We start from the raw sequence: 18,978 nt of genomic DNA on the forward strand, positions 1-18,978 counted from the left end.
CACCTTCCACATTTACCTTAACACTATTTACACATAAAATTCTGCCTTATGTTTTATAACTTAAGAAGACATCCATGTAGATGTTATAATAGAAATGATCAAGCTTCTGTCGCATTGAGTGGATAATCTCCTCATCCCTAAAGATTCTCTCAACTGTGAAGTCAGTGCGGGTATCTGTAATGAAGTCACACCACTGAAGTCCGCTTAAGGCGAGTTGGCCTTGAACCTGATAGTAGTATTTGTGGCTCTTCTTAAGGCAGGCCTGGCCTTTAACTGTGATCAGGTGTTTAACTTGGGTAACATTTTCAACATCGCAACTCTTAACCTCAGCAAGACCAAATGGTGGTGCTTCTGTTGGGCAGAAGACTTTAGCATCCGGGCTGGCTGCAAGGTGAGGTGAATCAGGGTGGATGATGACCCCGCATTGTTTCAGAGAGACATCACAAAAATCAGAATATTGCCTCAGTATCTCAGGTTCCAGATCCAACCCTCTTCTCATAGCAGCTGTCTGAGGAGTTCCTCTCAGAATGCGGGTTGCCAAAGCCTTGGCAGACAACTCCCCACGAACATGGCATATTTCACGGAATCTGCTGGCTGTCAGTCGGGGTTTGCGTACCTGGCTCCACAGCTGGCATTCTGACTGCATTCTTGTTTCTGCTTCAATAGCAGCAGACATCTCCTCTGACACAATCAGGCTGTCCAAATGACATTGTTGTATGTAGTTGGGCTCAAAATCAATGGGAAATTTAAAGTTGTAACCTTCAATAGGCAACTGAGGAAACTCACTGGCACCAGGGTGTTTAATAATATCTCTACTTAATTCTAGAGGGCACTGGTAAGAAAGCACAGACCCAAATGGCACAGGGCCAAATTTAGAGTCCACCAAATTAAGGCCCTCAAGCCCGTGCAGCAATTTGCAAATCCCTGGTTGTGGACGGATGTCTTTCAGTTTCTCAGCACTGGCCATGACGTGAGGATCCGGAATAGGCCCTGGCATGAAAGTGAGATATGTCAAGTTTAGATTTCATTAAATGCCACCTTATCTTTTTCACTAAAAAAGACAACCACACTCATCCAGTCTCGTACATGCTTCTAATACAAATAAAAAAATATCCACTGAAAGTCTATATAAAAAGTAACAAATAATAATAACTTTTATGTTTGTATTATTTTAGAAATGCACTAAAGTCTTTGTGCTCTAGTACAGGCGGGGGCTCATTCAGACTCACCATCATAGGCTCGGTACAGTGTGCACTTCACACCAGCTCTGACACTTGTTTTTTTCTTAGCCGCTGGTTTACACACCGCCATATCATTGGTGGCCTCTGGTACAATTCCCTGTGATATAATAATGATGAACAATACATTGTCAAAAGTCAATACAAACTGCAAAGTTCTGCATCAGTGTAACAAATAATGTCTGACCTGTGTCCTAGGCCGGTGCCAGGTCTGCAGTGCGCTGGTGCATGACAGAGGCAATGGCACTGTCTTAAAGCCCATGGTAACATAGTGAGCACTTTGAAAAAGAAGTGCTACTATGTGATTACATAGTGCTTTCCCAGCAGAGCAGGAACATGACATGTGATTGAGTACCACAGGAACCTCTGCAGAGTCTAGTGTAACCTGTTCATAGAGACATAACAATTAGTGCTGTACTTACAAAACATTTTTTTCTGCGTTTCATTATAAACTACTGTACACAATTTTCAAAACCCAATTTCTTTTTTTAATTAAGAAAAATTGGCTGTTCTGAAACCTTTGACAAGTAGTGCCAACACTTATCGAAAATTTGAACATTTTGAGTTATCACAGAATCTTTCCCAGTCTTTATTGCCGTCAACAACCCACATCGGTTTGTAAGAATTTCGTTGTGTATTAAGTTTAATGATACAAAATCAGAGCTCAGACTGAGAAACAAACTGATCCACAGTGGAACTTTGTGGAATCATTCTTATTAAATCTGCAACCGCAGCAAAACACAACAAAAAAGAAAACTTATCTATCTTAACCTATCTTATCATAATGTTAGAGAACTGTTTATCTGAGAAACCTGAAGCCGATGAGCCTCCTCATTTTTCTTCATGGACCTGTAACATCGCCCTCTCACTGTCACCTCACCGTTAACTACACTTGAGACTGTTTCAATACAGTGATTGGGAGAAAGGGCGCAGCATTAGCCATTAATACATTACTGACTCTTATTTTACGGTCGATACAAACAGCAGTAATATTAAAAAGAGGCTGCAAAACAGAAACTCGTCAGCTCATAACCTTCGCTAGCATAGGGCTAATTTAAGCTAAATAAAGATAAACACGTACCTTCATAATCAAACAGGTAACCTTCAATGAAGAACTTGTAGCCTTTATCAAGCTTCGATCTTGAAGTAAGGGACCACTTGTCAGCAAGTCGTTCTACGTCGTTAAGTCGTATTGGTGGCAGATGTGAAAGGGACTGGGTGAACTCCATAATGATGTGCTACTAGCTAAGCGTTCCTAAGCGACACCGGATGTAAACATAACCTGCATCGCGGCAGAACGGAAGTTGTCTGACGTCACGTGAAAAGGGCCTATGGAACCTAACTTCAATTTCTGGAAAATACGTATTTTAGACGTCTTTTCAACGTCAACGTCAAAGATCGGCCCTGCCTTTAGGCGTTCTTTCTCTGTCCATCTCTCACTCTCTTGTAGGACAGGTGCTCTCTCCCTTCTCTGTCAGGGGAGATCAGTCTCAGGCAGGATTAGAGCCATGATTAAAGCAGGCTATCCGGCCTAGACCCATTCATACCACACACCCACACAGCCTTCGATCAGCCTGTGAGTTGTTGACATCTTCATCAATATGAGAAGTCATTAACTGAACTCACCCTGATAAATCCCTGCCTGACTCCCTCCTCCGATAATGTCAATGTGACAAAGCAGTGACATCAAACGATGATCGCGATGTGTGTGTAAATCTTCACTTTTGAGGTTATATACTGTACTATAGCAGCCTCTGCCTCACGCCTGCAGTGACAGGTGTTCCCGCCAGTAGCTTAACGTGGTCCCATCTCAGAAAAGGGGTTGGTTGACCATGGCATTTCAAACCCAGCACAAAAATGCTAAAGCCAGCTTACACATAAATTAATATTTTGTTTATGTTTGATTGCGAAAATGGATGTAAGACACTGTCTAGTATTGGTCACATATAGCCACAGACTAGCGTGAAACAGTGTAACAGGCTGCACTGTATATTATATTACAATGTTACAAATGTTTACAATGTTACATCAGACGCTTGCATTGATACATCGCAAGCTAAACAACCATGAGCTAAAACACTCATCTTGACTACAAAAAAACTAGTCAGACTTTTCAGGGAAAGTTTATGTCAGCATCAGCAATATGACAATCTGTTGACACAATCTTGCAGGCAAAGGCAACTTTAAATTGTATATTGTGGTCGTGATCAAGTAAAATTGAATTCACCACATTGAAAAGAAGAGAAAACAACACCTGGCGTGCCTCTGACGGATTTGCAATGTTTATCGTGGATATTAATCTGCGCAATGAAAATGATCGGGCGCGCGAAGCTAGCGCACCGTTTTCACTGTCCACGAGCAAGTTAGCAGCTGAAATGTCAAGTATGGGTATGGCGCTGCGTCCTCAATCGAGTACAAAACAGCTTCTTTAACACCAGGAAAAAACACACGTGAGCCACCAAGGCAGCTGAAAATACGTTTGCCCGTTAGTACATTGTAAATATTAGATAAGTATTTCATACACTTACGTGAATCTCACCTTTTCCTAGTTTTTCCAAGTAAATTTAAAACGTCGCCCTCTCTTCTTCTCTGCTTCCTTGCGATATGGCACGAACCTCAACTGCGCATGCTCGATCATTCACTTTTTCAACCTGGGGCTGTCAAGAGGAAAAGGCGTCCCGCACAGATGGACTTGTTCATATATTTCAGCGATTAGAGAGAAAATATGAACATACTCTGCCCAAAACATTGTGTTGTCTTTGTTTCAACTACAAAAGCATATCTAAATCAATTGAACAAACACATCCTGCGAACAAACAACGACGCGCTGTCAAGGATAAGCATAAAGAAAATAGGCCTACACAGCCTGTCGTCGTGAGCCATGCAATACATTATACAGCGCTAGTTGGCTAGTTAATGCAAAAAAATGCAATTCAATACCCTATTTTTTGACTTGTCTGCATAAATTCTCTATAGCCTAAATGCAACTTTTTATTTGTATGGTATATTTCTGTAGGCCAAAAGACTAAGTTGGTTTAGACCCGGCAGGTAGGACATTTTGGATTCCCTATGACTATATACTTTTTTTCTTCTCGCAGGGTGGAGACTCCAGCAGTAAGTAGGTCTTCTCCGTTTCCATGGCAACAGCATCAAGAAACGCACGAAAGGATAGATGTGGGGTGGTGGGAAACTCGACGCAATTACTTCCATTGAATTTCAATTATTGATACTAGACAATATTCGTTGCCATCATGCAGAGTAAATTGCTAGATACATTGCATGCGCTTTCTGCAAAACTAAACTGTACTATTTAGCTATGTTTTTGACAACAAGATGCCCTAATGCACTATGTAATCTGGCCTAGGCTACAACAAAACAATCAGCCAAAATCCACCTGTGATTTTATTAATCAAAACCTAAATTTGGTTACAAAATACCTCTCAAGCATAAAAAAAACAATAACGTGCAGGTGAAACAGTGTTTTCAGTGCTTGTTCCAATGACTGTAGACTTGCTCACACACAGGTAACTGCCAAAATAAAGAAAACACTTGAGTAAATGAGGGATACAAAGTATATTGAAAGCAGGTGCTTCCACACAGGTGTGGTTCCTGAGTTAATTAAGCAATCCCATCATGCTTAGGGTCATGTATAAAAATGCCCAGTTGCCCATTATTTTGGCTACCATGGCTAAAAGAGGAGATCTCAGTGACTTTGAAAGAGGTGTCTGTGTATGTGAGATCTCAACCCAATTGAACACTTATGGGAGATTCTGGAGCGGCGCCTGAGACAGCGTTTTCCACCACCATCAACAAAACACCAAATTATGAATTTCTCTTGGAAGAATGGTGTCGCATCCAATGTTCTCTCAAAACATTTTCAGCACTGATCAAATGTCAGGTCTGCTGAGCGCAAACCTGAACGTTGTGAAAATTCTGTGCAACTTCCAGCGCACGTTTACTGTGAACACAGGCTGTACCCGCTTTAAGTTACAGTTTCAGACAGTGGTCAAGTAGGCTACTGTGGCTATTTGATCATAATGTAGGCCTACCAGGGTTGCCTACCATCAAAAACAATGGAGAAAATGCATCCCATAACATTTTAACATGGAAATAGCTGTTCTATCATTCAGCCTACAATGGCGTTCAATGTAGGCCTACATTCCATGAGACTTTTGAAAAAAACATGCAGGGCTTGACATTAACCTGTTTATCCACTTGTCCTTTAGACAAGGTCACTGAAAATGTTGTGTTTGATGCAAGAAACCACTTAAAAAAATTCATTATTATTCCCATACCATTATTACAGAGAATCAGACAAATGATGCAACCCTCTACCTATTGACTACTTAGCTTATTCAAGCCTGTCTCAAAATACAACACTGCCCCTTTAAGACCAAAAAAAAAATCTCTTTACCTGACTCTCTTTTCAAAGATGTCTAGAAATGTACACGTTTTGAGCTCTTGTAGGAAGCAATCACTCCCCCATTGCTGACTACAAATGAGCTATAACTGGGCAAATAACTCACCGCTCATGCTGTAAACAGTCCAGTTCAAAGAGAATGGCACAGGTCCATATATTGCAATGGTCTATCAGCATATAGGCTGACTGCAGTTCTGATTGGTTATGCTGCACCGGTCTGTGTAGAGTACGGGCTGAGTCGTACTCCATAGTTATTTTTGCATACTAAGTCTTACATAGTTAATTTTGTTTTGGTACATTGCACTGAAAGTGGCTAATATTGCGTTGATTCGATCACAATTCCCACAGTAAAGGGAAACGTTGATAGTGTTAAGGGGGGAAACTTTAGAAAGTTCTAGCACGGGCTGATATTTCTTCTGCGGGGCAGTCCCGGGAGCTGCGCGCCTGCATGCAGTTTAGAGGGAACATTGGTCACATCCCTCCAAGAGAGTTCCAGACACCTGTAGAATATATGCCAAGGTGCCTTTATTTTGGCAGTTACCTGTACATACGCACAAATACACACTCACACACTCAGGAACAATTACACAGTTTTTGCCAGTGAGCCGCTCATTCTGACTTCACCCTCAGTCCATGACAGGGTTCCTTAGGATTGCAGCGGTTTCCACATTCCCTTCCAAGTCACTGTCTTCAGCGCTATCCATCCTTCTGCCATTCTGTCTATCACTCCTTTCCTCTCTACCATTGTAGCTGGCAGGTTAATATAGGTCCTTATCTTTCCTCTGCTGGGCAGGTTTAGGTGTGTTTCTTCCCATAGCGAGGTAACAGCTGAGTCTGAACAAATTGAACAAGTTTGGTCTCCGTGAGAAGAACGGTGACAAGTACACCCAGTAGACACCCGGCCCCCACAGCGATGTGAACCAGCCTTAGTAACCATCCGCCGTCACAACAGAACACACCCTGAAACAACAGAGTACAGACAGATGGGAGTGAGAGGAATCTGATTCTATGGTAAACAAATACACAGAAATAAGACAATCTGGCTCACTATTATCTCAGAGTATGTGGTAAGCATGGACATATAGTTTATATTCTAACTCCCATTTCTATGGTGGTAAGATATAAATAATAACTATTTTATTAACTGTCAAAGACAGAAGTAAGTATGATTGGCTGATATGTGATACAGTATGTGGTGTGTACAGTAAAGCAGTGAGGTGAACAGTTATAGTGTGGTACCTCAGAGGGCTGTGAGGACTGTGCTGAGAGCAAGAGCCAGTAGCACGAAAGGGGAGGGCCTCAAGCCGCGCAGGGGCATCCACTGGCTGGACAGGAAGTAGTGGTGGATGTAGAGAAGGCTGTGGACGAAATGCAGGCCCATGTTCAGACAGTTAGCCAGGATGAAGCAAATGCCCCCTGCCCACCATGTCAGCATGTAGGACAGGGGCAGGAAGGAGATGGACAGAGCCAACATCACCAGGTTATACCTGGGGACAGACAAGAGGGCAGCGTAAGCAACTTGATACACTCTGTGTGTGTGTGTGTGTTAGCCTGCCTTCTCTCACCTGTTGACCTCTTCTTTGCTCATGGCAGTGAAGACAAAGCACTCAGTCACTCCATTAATGGCTAGCAGGAGTACATAGGAGCTGTAGCATCGCAATACTGGGCCCTTCAATATAACACACATATCATTACACAACCACTCACATAAAACCAGTAGCTTGAGGAATTGGATCATTCAAATCATTGCTGAATGAGTTCCTTTATCTCTCTATAATTTGACTTGATTATGGTGGTTGACTCACTTGATTCATCGACTCACTTGTTTAGCTGACCCACCTGCGCCATTGCTCAATAGTGATCCCCCATAGAGGTCTAGAGCCAGGTGAGAGTAGTCGTAACCAAACACTGATGATGAGACCAATCACAAGCACCAGCTTCAGCAGACACTCCAGAACCTCAGCTGCTATGGCAACCTCCTCCTGCAGACCAATCAGCAAGTAGCATCAATGCACATGCATGAGCTATTAGGTGTGTATCAGCCAACTTTACAAATGGTGAAATGAGTGACAGGTATTTGATTGGCTGACTCTGCTCTCTGACCTGTTTCTGCTGCCTGACATCCCGTCCCCTCAAGGACGAAGAAACATAGAAGATCTCCTCGATAGGCAGGAAGATGAAGCGGACCACCATGGAGCCCAGGTCGTTGACGATGTCATACACACTCTGCTCCCCGAAGCTCAGCACGTTGAGGAAGGTCATGATGTAATGCTCACCCTCCGTCAGGATCTGCTTTAGGAATGACTGCTTGAAGAAGCTCCACGTCAGCCTCGCCAACGTCCAGTCAATCACCGGCTACAAACACACACAGCGGGATGACATCTCAAACACAGTTGTGACCCAATGTAGTATATGAATGAATGAACCAATCAATCAACACATTTATGTCAGTTATTATGACCAATTGCTTTCGGGTATACTGTATACTAGGTCAGTGAGGAGTGTATGCGGTGAGTGAAAGAGTTAGCGCTTAGGGTTGTTGTGGTGAATGTTACCTCTCCTTTCACTCTGGAGGGCAGCAGGTCTGCCACACGCTGCAGGGGGAAGAACTTCCTGTTTTCCTCCCCAGAGCCCAGGAAACGCAGGAAGTAGACAACGTAGCACAGTACCAGGAACCCTGTGAAAACCAGCTACGAAGGACATGACAGTTAATAACAGTTAGCTTAGTAGACACTCGTCCACAGTTACTTATGAGGGTTGCATCATGAAATACCATTTTAATCTATACAGATCAATATTTACTAACAACATTACTTATTATAATGTTAATATTACTTCATGACCATAGCCTCTATGTACACACAACCCTCTTCAACCTTCTGAGTACAGCTTCGTCTGACTACACCCTCTGCACCTATCCTCTTTCCCTGACTACACCCTCTGCACCTATCCTTTTAGTTTTCTTGCACCTAATTTGTGGAACAATCTTCAAAATGTTCTTACATTTGATGTTTTGGTGTCTCTAGGGCAATTCAGAAGGCTGATTGAGGACCTTATTACTGATAAATGTGTTTGTTTTCTATGACCATGTTGTTCTTTCTGCTTGCATTTTGTATTTACATTGATATGTGTATTTTCTGTAATTCAGGGCTCATCTGTAAAAGAGACCTTGGTCTCAGTATGACTCCCTGATAAAATAAAGGTAAAATATATTGTAGCAGATCAGGGGTTTGGGTCAAGACGTTTACACAGAGCAGACACGGACAGAGTATGATTAGTTCGGTTTCAAGGGTGTTTATTAATAAAATAATCAAAAGAAAAGGTGGCTGACCTGCTGTACACCCCCCCTTAGATCTGTCGGGGAGGGGACGGTCATCAGTGCAACGTCTGTCTCCCTTCTCGATAGGGCATCCGCGTTTCCATGCTTCGCCCCTGACCTGTGCACAACAGAAAAAGAGAAGCGTTGAAGGGACAAGAACAACCTGGTGACCCGATCGTTTGTGTCTTTTCCCCTGGCCATCCAGACCAGGTGAGCATGGTCCATGACCAGGGTGAAGTGTATACATAACAGGTAATACTTGAGAGTGTCTAGCCCCCACTTCACCGCCAGACACTCTTTCTCAACAATTGAGTATTTTTTCTCTCTCGGTATCAGCTTTCTGCTGATGTACATGATGGGGTGCTCCTCCCCATCGTGTCTCTGGGACAGAACGGCCCCTAGTCCCGTATCACATGCATCAGTCTGGACCACCATCGGCACCTGGAAATCGGGCGTTACGAGAATCGGATGGGAGCACAGCGCTTCCTTCAGACGGCTGAACGCCGCTTCTGTCTCGTCCGTCCATTTCACTGTTTTCGGGAGTCGGGCCCTGGTTAGATCAGTGAGGGGGGAAGCTATAGCCGCAAAGTTGGGGATAAACCGGCTATAGTATCCTGCCAATCCCAGGAAGGACTTGACCTGTGTCTTGCTGCGTGGAACGGGCCAGTCACGTACCGCGTGAACCTTCCTCTCCTGAGGCTTGACATTCCCCCGTCTGATCAAATACCCCAGGTACTCCACCTCCTCAAACACTAGCTTGCATTTCTTGGGGTTTGCGGTCAATCCGGCTTGTCTGAGCGCGTCCGGCACCGCCTGGAGGCGCGTCAGGTGCTCCTCCCAACCTTGGCTGTGGATGATGATATCATCCAGATAGGCCGCTGCGTACTGCTGGTGGGGTCGAAGCACTCTGTTCATCAGTCGCTGGAATGTGGGCGGGGCTCCGTGGAGACCGAACGGGAGCACCCGGTACTCGTACAGACCTTCTGGTGTCAAGAACGCCGTCTTCTCCCGGGAGGAGGCTGCCAATGGTAACTGCCTATAACTTTGGTCAGGTCAAGGATGCTGATGTACCGGGCCTTTCCCAATCGGTCGATTAGCTCGTCCACCCTCGGCATGGGGTAGGCGTCGAACACGCTTATGTCGTTCACACCCCGGAAATCATGACAGAAGCAGAGGCTACCGTCCGGTTTGGGCACCAACACGATGGGGCTGCACCATGCACTGTGGGCTGCACCATGCACTCTTCAACGACCCCCATCCTCAGCATAGCCTCCACTTTTCACAGCCTTCCGTCGGGCCTCCGGAATTCGATACGGCCTCTTTTTTAAATCTGTTGAGGTTTCCGTCTCCCCGGTTGCCGTTCGCGGTAGTTCACAGGTCCCAGTTTCTCGTCCACCTCGTATGGTCCGTGCCATGTTGCCAGGAATTCTCGGGGCTGGGCTCCCCGATTGTAGACCTGGGTTTGGGCGCGTTGGGCCTTCTCCATATGTTCCCTCACGACTGGCCATATGGCTGTCATCCGCTCCCGCATCATCTCCACGTGCTCTACCACGCTGCGTAAGGGGGTTGGGCTTCCCACACCTCCTTGGCGAGGTCCAGTAGGCCACGTGGCCTCCTCCCATAGAGGAGTTCAAACAGGGAAAACCCAGTGGAGGATTGGGGTACTTCTCGGATTGAGAACATTAGGTGGGGTAGCAGCTGGTCCCAGTTCTTCCCGTCCTGCTCGATGACCTTCCGCAGCATCTGTTTGAGCGTTTTGTTAAAGCGCTCGACGAGCCCATCCGTCTGTGGGTGAAAAACGGAGGTCTGGATCTGCTTGATCTGCATGAGGGCACACAACTCTTTCATGAGGCGGGACATAAATTCTGTATCTTGGTCTGTCAGGATCTCGTTCGGGATGCCCACCCGGCTAAAGAGGTGGAACAGCTCCCAGGCGATTCCCTTGGATACAGCCGCCCGTAGGGGAATGGCCTCGGGATACCGGGTGGCATAGTCTACTATTATCAAGATGTACCTGTGTCCTCGTGCAATCTTTACCAGGGGTCCCACCATGTCCATGGCGACCCGTTCCCGGGTCTTCTCCATTCCCAGGTGCGCACCCAACAGGTGGGTGTGGGCCAGCTGAAGAACGGTTCCTACGTACCGTCGGGGCAGCAACAATACCTCTCGAAGCTCCCCCTGTTGGCGCGACACCTGATACAAAAGGTTATTCTTAATTTGGAAATGGGGGTATCGCCAGTCACTCACCCCCGGAAGTAGCTGTCCATCCATCGCTATCACTTGGGCTGCGGCAGCTTTCAAATTTGGATCCTCCCACTGGGCCGTCCCGAATCAATTGGCCCCCAACGGGGGTCTCGACTGGCCCCTCGAAATCGAGAAGGGGGAGGCTGGGCTCCTCATCCAGTGATTCCCCAGGGGGTTCGGGTTCCGGCTCCCCCTCCGGACCCGTAGAGTCAGGTTGGTTAACCGGTGGTGTCCTGGCCGCACAGGCGAGGGGTCGTCCCTGCTCTCTTCTTCGGCCGGCTCGTATATCTTTTTTCAACTCGTGCCCCCATAGGGCCGCGAACAGCGGACAATCCCGTTCCACTAGGATAGGTACCGGCAGCTCTGGTACTGCACCTACCATCATCTGGCAGCTCCCTTGTGGTGTCACGATGTTGGTCCATACAGCGGGATACCGCTTTGTGTCACCATGAACACAGGAAATGGACATCTCCCTACCCCGTTCGGTCTCCTGGTTCAGCAGTCTAATAGCGCTTCCGTGTCGTGTCCGTCAACCTTCACCGGGACCATGGGTGCAGTTGATTCATGGTGCGCCCAACAGGAGGTGACATAGTTCACGGTGTGACCCACCTGGCCTCCGGTGCTAGCTGATGGCATCGACTCCTCTCGAGCATGGCAATTCCAGGCAATGTTCCCCCGGGCGCCACACTCAAAACACCTCCGTTGGTCTCCATCTACCTGGGGTCGTCGGTGGCGGGTCGGCCCTTCCCCAGCCGTCTCTCCACGGGTTTGCGGTCCCTTGGCCCTGCCGACTGTCGGTTCGGGGTACACCGCGGTGGGGTTGTCCTTCCGTCCCCTCCCCCGGCTCCCGCTCAATAGGGCCTGAGTGTTCTGATGCGTCTCCACTGCTTCCAGGAGGCCCTCCAAGATCTGGGGCGCACATAGGCTCGCTGCCTTCTTCATGTCGTGGGGTAGCGCCCGTACGAAGCGATCCAGGACTACTTTGTCGAGGAGGGAGAGGGTGGATCAGTCGGTTAGGAGCCATGCCCTGGTGACGCGCAGAAGGTCGCTTATCTGGGCTCGGGGGGATGCGTCGGGTACGAACCTCCAGTCGTAGAACCGTTGAACCCGATGGGCCAGGCTGTACCCGTAGCGGCTGAGTATCTCCCGTTTGAGTCCGTCGTAGTTAGCCGCCTGTTCGTCGTTCAGGTCCCAATACGCCTTTTGGGCATTCCCAGAGAGGAACGGGGCCAGCAGACTTGCCCACTTCGGCCTTGGCCATCCTTCCCGTAGCGCTGTCCGTTCAAACGTACAGAGGTATGTTTCAATGTAATCGTCTTCCGTTAGCTTGATTAAAAACTGGTTGGGATGGGATTCAGGAGACGCTCCTCCTTGCAGCTTCCTGACTTCCTCCACGAGGCGGACGTTTTGTAGTTGCTGTTCCTCCAGCATTTGTTCCTGAACCGCCTGTTGTGCTTGTTGGGCCCGGACGAACTGAGCTATCAACTCGTCCATGCTGATGCTGTGTAAACGTCAACCCTGATCTGACCATGTTATCAAAGTGCCCGCATTCTCCACCACTTGTGGCAGATCAGGGGTTTGGGTCAAGACGTTTACACAGAGCAGACACGGACAGAGTATGATTAGCTCGGTTTCAAGGGTGTTTATTAATAAAATAATCAAAAGGTCTCCCCCCTGAGACCCTCTCCAGGATACCGTCTCCAACTACACGGAAGTTACCTTACTTCCCCCAGTCCTCTCTCATGTGCTGCCCTTCTGGCAGCTTTATGGGCCTTGCACAACTGGTGAGCAATCCACCCTTAATTACTCACCAGCTCCCAATCAGCCCCAATTAGTCCTGTCCGGGGAGCCCGTCGAGACCTGGCACGCCCAGCAGATGGAGCCACCGCCTCGTGATGTATTCTCCATCTATTACCAGGCCCCCCTAGTGGCTGACCTGTTGCAGGCCACATATATATATATATATATATATATATATATATATATATATATATACAGCTGTGGAAAAAATTAAGAGACCACTGCAAAATTATCAGTTTCTCTGGTTTTACTATTTATAGGTATGTGTTTGGGTAAAAATAACATTTTTGTTTTATTCTATAAACTACTGACAACATTTCTCCCAAATTCCAAATAAAATATTGTCATTTAGAGCATTTATTTGCAGAAAATGACAACTGGTCAAAATAACAAAAAAGATGCAGTGTTGTCAGACCTCGAATAATGGAAAGAAAATAAGTTCATGTTCATTTTTAAACAACACAATAGTAATGTTTTAACTTAGGAAGAGTTCAGAAATCAATATTTGGTGGAATAACCCTGATTTTCAATCACAGCTTTCATGCGTCTTGGCATGCTCTCCACCAGTCTTTCACATTGATGTTGGGTGACTATGCCACTCCTGGCGCAAAAATTCAAGCAGCTCGGCTTTGTTTGATGGCTTGTGACCATCCATCTTCCTCTTGATCACATTCCAGAAGTTTTCAATGGGATTCAGGTCTGGAGATTGGGCTAGCCATGACAGGGTCTTGATCTGGTGGTCCTCCATCCACACCTTGATTGACCTGGCTGTGTGGCATGGCGCATTGTCCTGCTGGAAAAACCAATCCTCAGAGTTGGGGAACAATGCCTCTCTGGACAAGAAGACCAGCGTGGAGTACAGCAGTGTGAACCTATGCACGCACACGCACACGCACACACAGTATGTGGTGTTAGTATTTGTTTCACTGCAGGTTCACAGCAGCTCATATTGCAGCAGGAGTGTATTCATTATGGGAACTATTTAAGAACCAAACAGAAGCAAACAGAGCAAACAGAGCAAACAGAACTAAACGGGGAGGGACCTACCTGAATTAGTCCAATAGAAACTCTTGTTTTCATTGTAAAATGTTTTCCGTTTGGAGTAAAACGTTTTGCAACGGAATCCGAGTAATGAATACACCCCAGGTGTAATGTTAAACAAGAGTAAACCAGTCTTACCTGATGTTGACCACGCCAATCAGCTCTTTGGAAACAAAGCGCAGCGTGAATGCGTTTAGCAAAAAGGTGAGCATACGAAACATGACCTAAAAATCATCAGGAGCATATTCAGTCGGCACACAAATAGATATGCAATATATATACACCACCGGTCAAAAGTTTTAGAACACCCCCATTTTTCCAGTTTTTATTTAAATGTAAGCAGTTCAAGTCCAGTGAATAACCTGAAATGGTACAAAGGTAAGTGGTAAACTACCAGAGGTAAAACAAAACAAAATGTAGGTTACCAAAAACTGAAAGATAATGTACATTTCAGTTATAGAAAAATCCCTTTTTCAGGGAACAAGTAATGGGTTAACAACTTACAGCTGATCTGCAGCAATGGAGTAAATTAAACCTTGAAAGTTGATGCTAACAATTCCTATAGGTGTCCCAACTTTTGTTGACTACTTCCAAACCCTCTGTCTGTATAAAAGCAGTGTTAGAACAGACTGTGTTACTACACCCTGTTAAGCATTATTTGGACAGTATTGTACTGCAGGAAGTAGTATATTGCTATCATAATGGTGAGAAAAAGGCAATTAACAAAGGAAGACAGATAGACCAATTTAACCCTTAAAAGTGTAGGTCTTTCCTTTAGAGAAATTGCAAAGAAAGCCAAGGTGTCAGTGAGTACAGTTTCCTACATCATCAAACGGCACTTGGAAACTGGAGGAAACTCTGACAGGATGAGGTCTGGCAGACCCAAAGCCACAACAGAATCAGAAGACACGTTTCTAAGAGTCAACAGCTTGCATGGTAGGCGGCTCACAGCACAACAGCTTTAAGCACAGCTTAACACTGGTCGAAGTAAGCAAGTCTCAGTTTCAACTGTGGCGTACTGCATTAGCATCAAATAGCCCCCGCGATATGCAACTTTTCAGGGAAGTTAGGAACCAATATACACAAGCAGTTAGGAAAGCAAAGGCTAACTTTTTCAAACAGAAATTTGCATCCTGTAGCACTAACTCCAAAAAGTTTTGGGACACTGTAAAGTCCATGGAGAATAAGAGCACCTCCTCCCAGCTGCCACTGCACTGAGGCTAGGAACCACTATCACCACCGATAAATCTACAATAATCGAGAATTTCAACAAGCATTTTGCTACGGCTGGCCATGCTTTCCACCTGGCTACCACTACCCTGGCCACCAGCTCTGCACCCTCCGCTGCAACTTGCCCATGCCCCCCCCCCGCTTCTCCTTCACACAAATTCAGACAGCTGATGTTCTGGAAGAGCTGCAAAATCTGGACTCCTACAAATCATCTGGGCTAGACAATCTGGACCCTTTCTTTCTAAAACTAGCCGCCGAAATTGTCGCAACCCCTATTACTAGCCTGTTCAACCTCTCTTTCGTAACATCTGAGATCCCCAGAGATTGGAAAGCTGCCGCGGTCATCCCCCTCTTCAAAGGGGGTGACACTCTAGATCCAAACTGTTACAGACCTATATCCATCCTGCCCTGCCTTTCGAAAGTTTTTGAAAGCCAAGTTAACAAACAGATCACCGACCATTTCGAATGCCACCGTACCTTCTCCGCTATGCAATCCGGTTTCCGAGCTGATCATGGGTGTACCTCAGCCACACTCAAGGTCTTAAACGATATTATAACTGCGATCGATAATAGACAGTACTGTGCAGCCGTCTTCATCGACCTGGCCAAGGCTTTCGACTCTGTCAACCACCGCATTCTTATTGGCAGACTAAATAGCCTTGGTTTCTCAAATGACTGCCTCGCCTGGTTCACCAACTACTTCTCAGATAGAGTTCAATGTGTCAAATCGGAGGGCCTGTTGTCTGGACCTATGGCAGTCTCTATGGGGGTGCCACAGGGTTCAATTCTTGGGCCGACTCTTTTCTCTGTGTATATCAATGATGTCGCTCTTGCTGCTGGTGACTCTCAGATCCACATCTACGCAGACGACACCATTTTGTATACATCTGGCCCTTCATTGGACACTGTGTTAACAAACCTCCAAACGAGCTTCAATGCCATACAACACTCCTTCAGTAGCCTCCAACTGCTCTTAAACACTAGTAAAACCAAATGCATGCTCTTCAATCGAACGCTGCTGGCAACCGCCCATCCGACTAGAATCACTACTCTCGACGGGTCTGACCTAGAGTATGTGGACAACTACAAATACCTAGGTGTCTGGTTAGACTGTAAACTCTCCTTCCAGACTCACATTAAGAATCTCCAATCCAAAGTTAAATCTAGAATCTGCTTCCTATTTCGCAACAAAGCCTCCTTCACTCATGCTGCCAAACATGCCCTCGTAAAACTGACTATCCTACCGATCCTTGACTTCGGCGATGTCATTTACAAAATAGCCTCCAACACTCTACTCAGCAAATTGGATGTAGTCTATCACAGTGCCATCCGTTTTGTCACCAAAGCCCCATATACTACCCACCACTGTGACCTGTACGCTCTTGTTGGCTGGTCCTCACTACATATTCGTCGCCAAACCCACTGGCTCCAGGCCATCTATAAATCACTGCTAGGCAAATCCCTGCCTTATCTTAGCTCATTGGTCACCATAGCAACACCCACCTGTAGTATGCGCTCCAGCAGGTATATCTCACTGGTCATCCCCAAAGCCAACACCTCCTTTGGCCGCCATTCCTTCCAGTTCTCTGCTGCCAATGACTGGAACGAATTGCAAAAATCTCTGAAGCTGGAGACTCTTATCTCCCTCAATAACTTTAAGCATCAGTTGTCAGAGCAGCTTACCGATCACTGCACCTGTACACAGCCCATCTGAAATTAGCCCACCCAACTACCTCATCTCCATATTGTTATTTATTTTGCTCATTTGCACCCCAGTATCTCTATTTGCACATCATCTCTTGCACATCTATCATTCCAGTGTTAATACTAATTGTAATTATTTTGCACTATAGCCTATTTATTGCCTTACCTCCATAACTTGCTACATTTGCACACACTGTATATATATTTTCTGTTGTATTTTTGACTTTATGTTTTCTTTTACCCCGTATGTAACTCTGTGTTGTTGTTTTTATCGCACTGCTTTGCTTTATCTTGGCCAGGTCGCAGTTGTAAATGAGAACTTGTTCTCAACTGGCTTACCTGGTTAAATAAAGGTGAAATAAAATTCACTGTGAAGCGAAGACTTGGAGCTGCAGGTCTGACAGGTCGAGTGGCAGTAAGAAAGCCATTACTAAGATGGCAAAATCAGAAAAAAAGGCTTGTCTGGGCCTTGAAGCACCGCAAGTGGACTACAGAAGACTGGAAATCTGAAATCTTCGGTTCATCACGCAGGGTTTTTGTACGCCGTCGAGTAGGCGAAAGGATGGTTCCTCAGTGTGTGACACCAACTGTCAAACACGGAGGAGGAAGCGTGATGGTTTGGGGCTCTTTTGCTGGATCCAGAGTCGGCGACTTGCACAGAGTGAGTGGCACCCTGAACCAAAATGGCTACCACAGCATTTTGCAGCGCCATGCAATACCCTCTGGTGTACACCTAGTTGGTCAGGGGTTCATCCTACAGCAAGATAATGACCCAAAACATACCTCCAGGCTGTGTCAGAACTACCTTAGAAGAAAATAACAAGACGGTAGGCTTCAAATCATGGAATGGCCAGCACAGTCTCCAGACTTAAACCCCATCGAGATGGTTTGGGATGAACTGGGCAGAAGGGTGAAAGCAAAGCAACCTACAACACATTTGTGGGAACTTCTGCAACAGTGTAGGGAAGAACTTTCCGAACAATATTTGATTTCCATTGTAGAAATAATGCCATGAGTGTGTTCGGCTGTTATGTCTGCAAAAGGTGGCTACTTTGATGTGTCAAAAATGTAGATTACATTTTGTTAAACAAAACGATTCCATTATTAATTTTTTGTCTTCAATTGATTATTTGTTCTATGCTTTAATTTCAGAGTACATTAAGACATTAAACTGTGTGAATTTCAATAAAAACTGGAAAAATGGAGGTGTTCTAAAACTTTTGACCGGTAGTGTAAATGCAATCAGTTAACTGTGGAATCGAGATTGCTCTAATTAGATGTCTTTCTGCCACTAATATTTTACAGTTAGCTAGTCCTCCTCCTTACTTGCCTGTATGATGAGGTTTCTCCTGAAAGTGCACCATGAAAAGGAGCATAATCAAAGATACTAATCAAAGTAAGTTAAAATCTGTAGCAATTTTAGTGCCATTGGTCTTTTCTGATGGCTGGTTTGAACATATCTGACTACAGCTAGTTAGAGATTTCTGCTTCATGCACCCAAGTTCCGTAAACATGGAACGTCATTACGTCGATTTCACTAGTTAGAGCAGTTAATTTATATCGTAAAAATTTATTTGTACTTCCGTTCCATATGGAACATCATTGCGTCGATTTCATTAGCTAGCGCAGTTAACTTATATCGTACAAATTAATGAAAACAAAAAATATATATTTTTGTCTTCATTTAAGGTTAGGGGTAGGCATAAGGTTAGAAGTGTGGTTAAGGTTAAGGTTTAAAATCCAATTTTAAGAATATATATTTTAGAAATAGGCAGGTTAGTTTTTTTATTTGTATTATTTTATTTTGTTTATTGTAAAGCAATTCAAAATATATAATTTAGAAAAACAAACAGAGTATACAAACATTACAAACAACAGTCAAGGGAATAAAGACAATACATTTTATAAAGACCATTTAAAAATTACAAACATTCAAAGTTTTGATTGCTTTTTTTGATATGAAAGAAGAAATTGTGTTTGTA

The 18,978-nt window shown here is 45.2% G+C and overlaps 1 protein-coding gene across 2 annotated transcripts in view; it reads right to left on the reverse strand.

The window, feature by feature from the left end:
• Nucleotides 1-3,851, reverse strand: part of LOC121575239 (scm-like with four MBT domains protein 1) — a 31,754-nt gene extending 27,903 nt beyond the window's left edge. Inside the window, exon 1 of one of the 2 annotated variants that reach the window (XM_041888209.2) lies at nt 3,778-3,851. The gene's annotated coding sequence lies outside the window, so the exon portion shown is untranslated. Of the gene's footprint in view, nt 1-3,766 lie in introns of both variants that reach the window. The other variant, XM_041888208.2, reaches the window with a different exon arrangement.
• Nucleotides 3,852-18,978: the final 15,127 nt, after the last annotated feature.

This window comes from Coregonus clupeaformis, chromosome 10 (genome assembly GCF_020615455.1).
Source record: "Coregonus clupeaformis isolate EN_2021a chromosome 10, ASM2061545v1, whole genome shotgun sequence".
In the NCBI taxonomy this organism is placed as follows: Eukaryota; Metazoa; Chordata; class Actinopteri; order Salmoniformes; family Salmonidae; genus Coregonus; species Coregonus clupeaformis.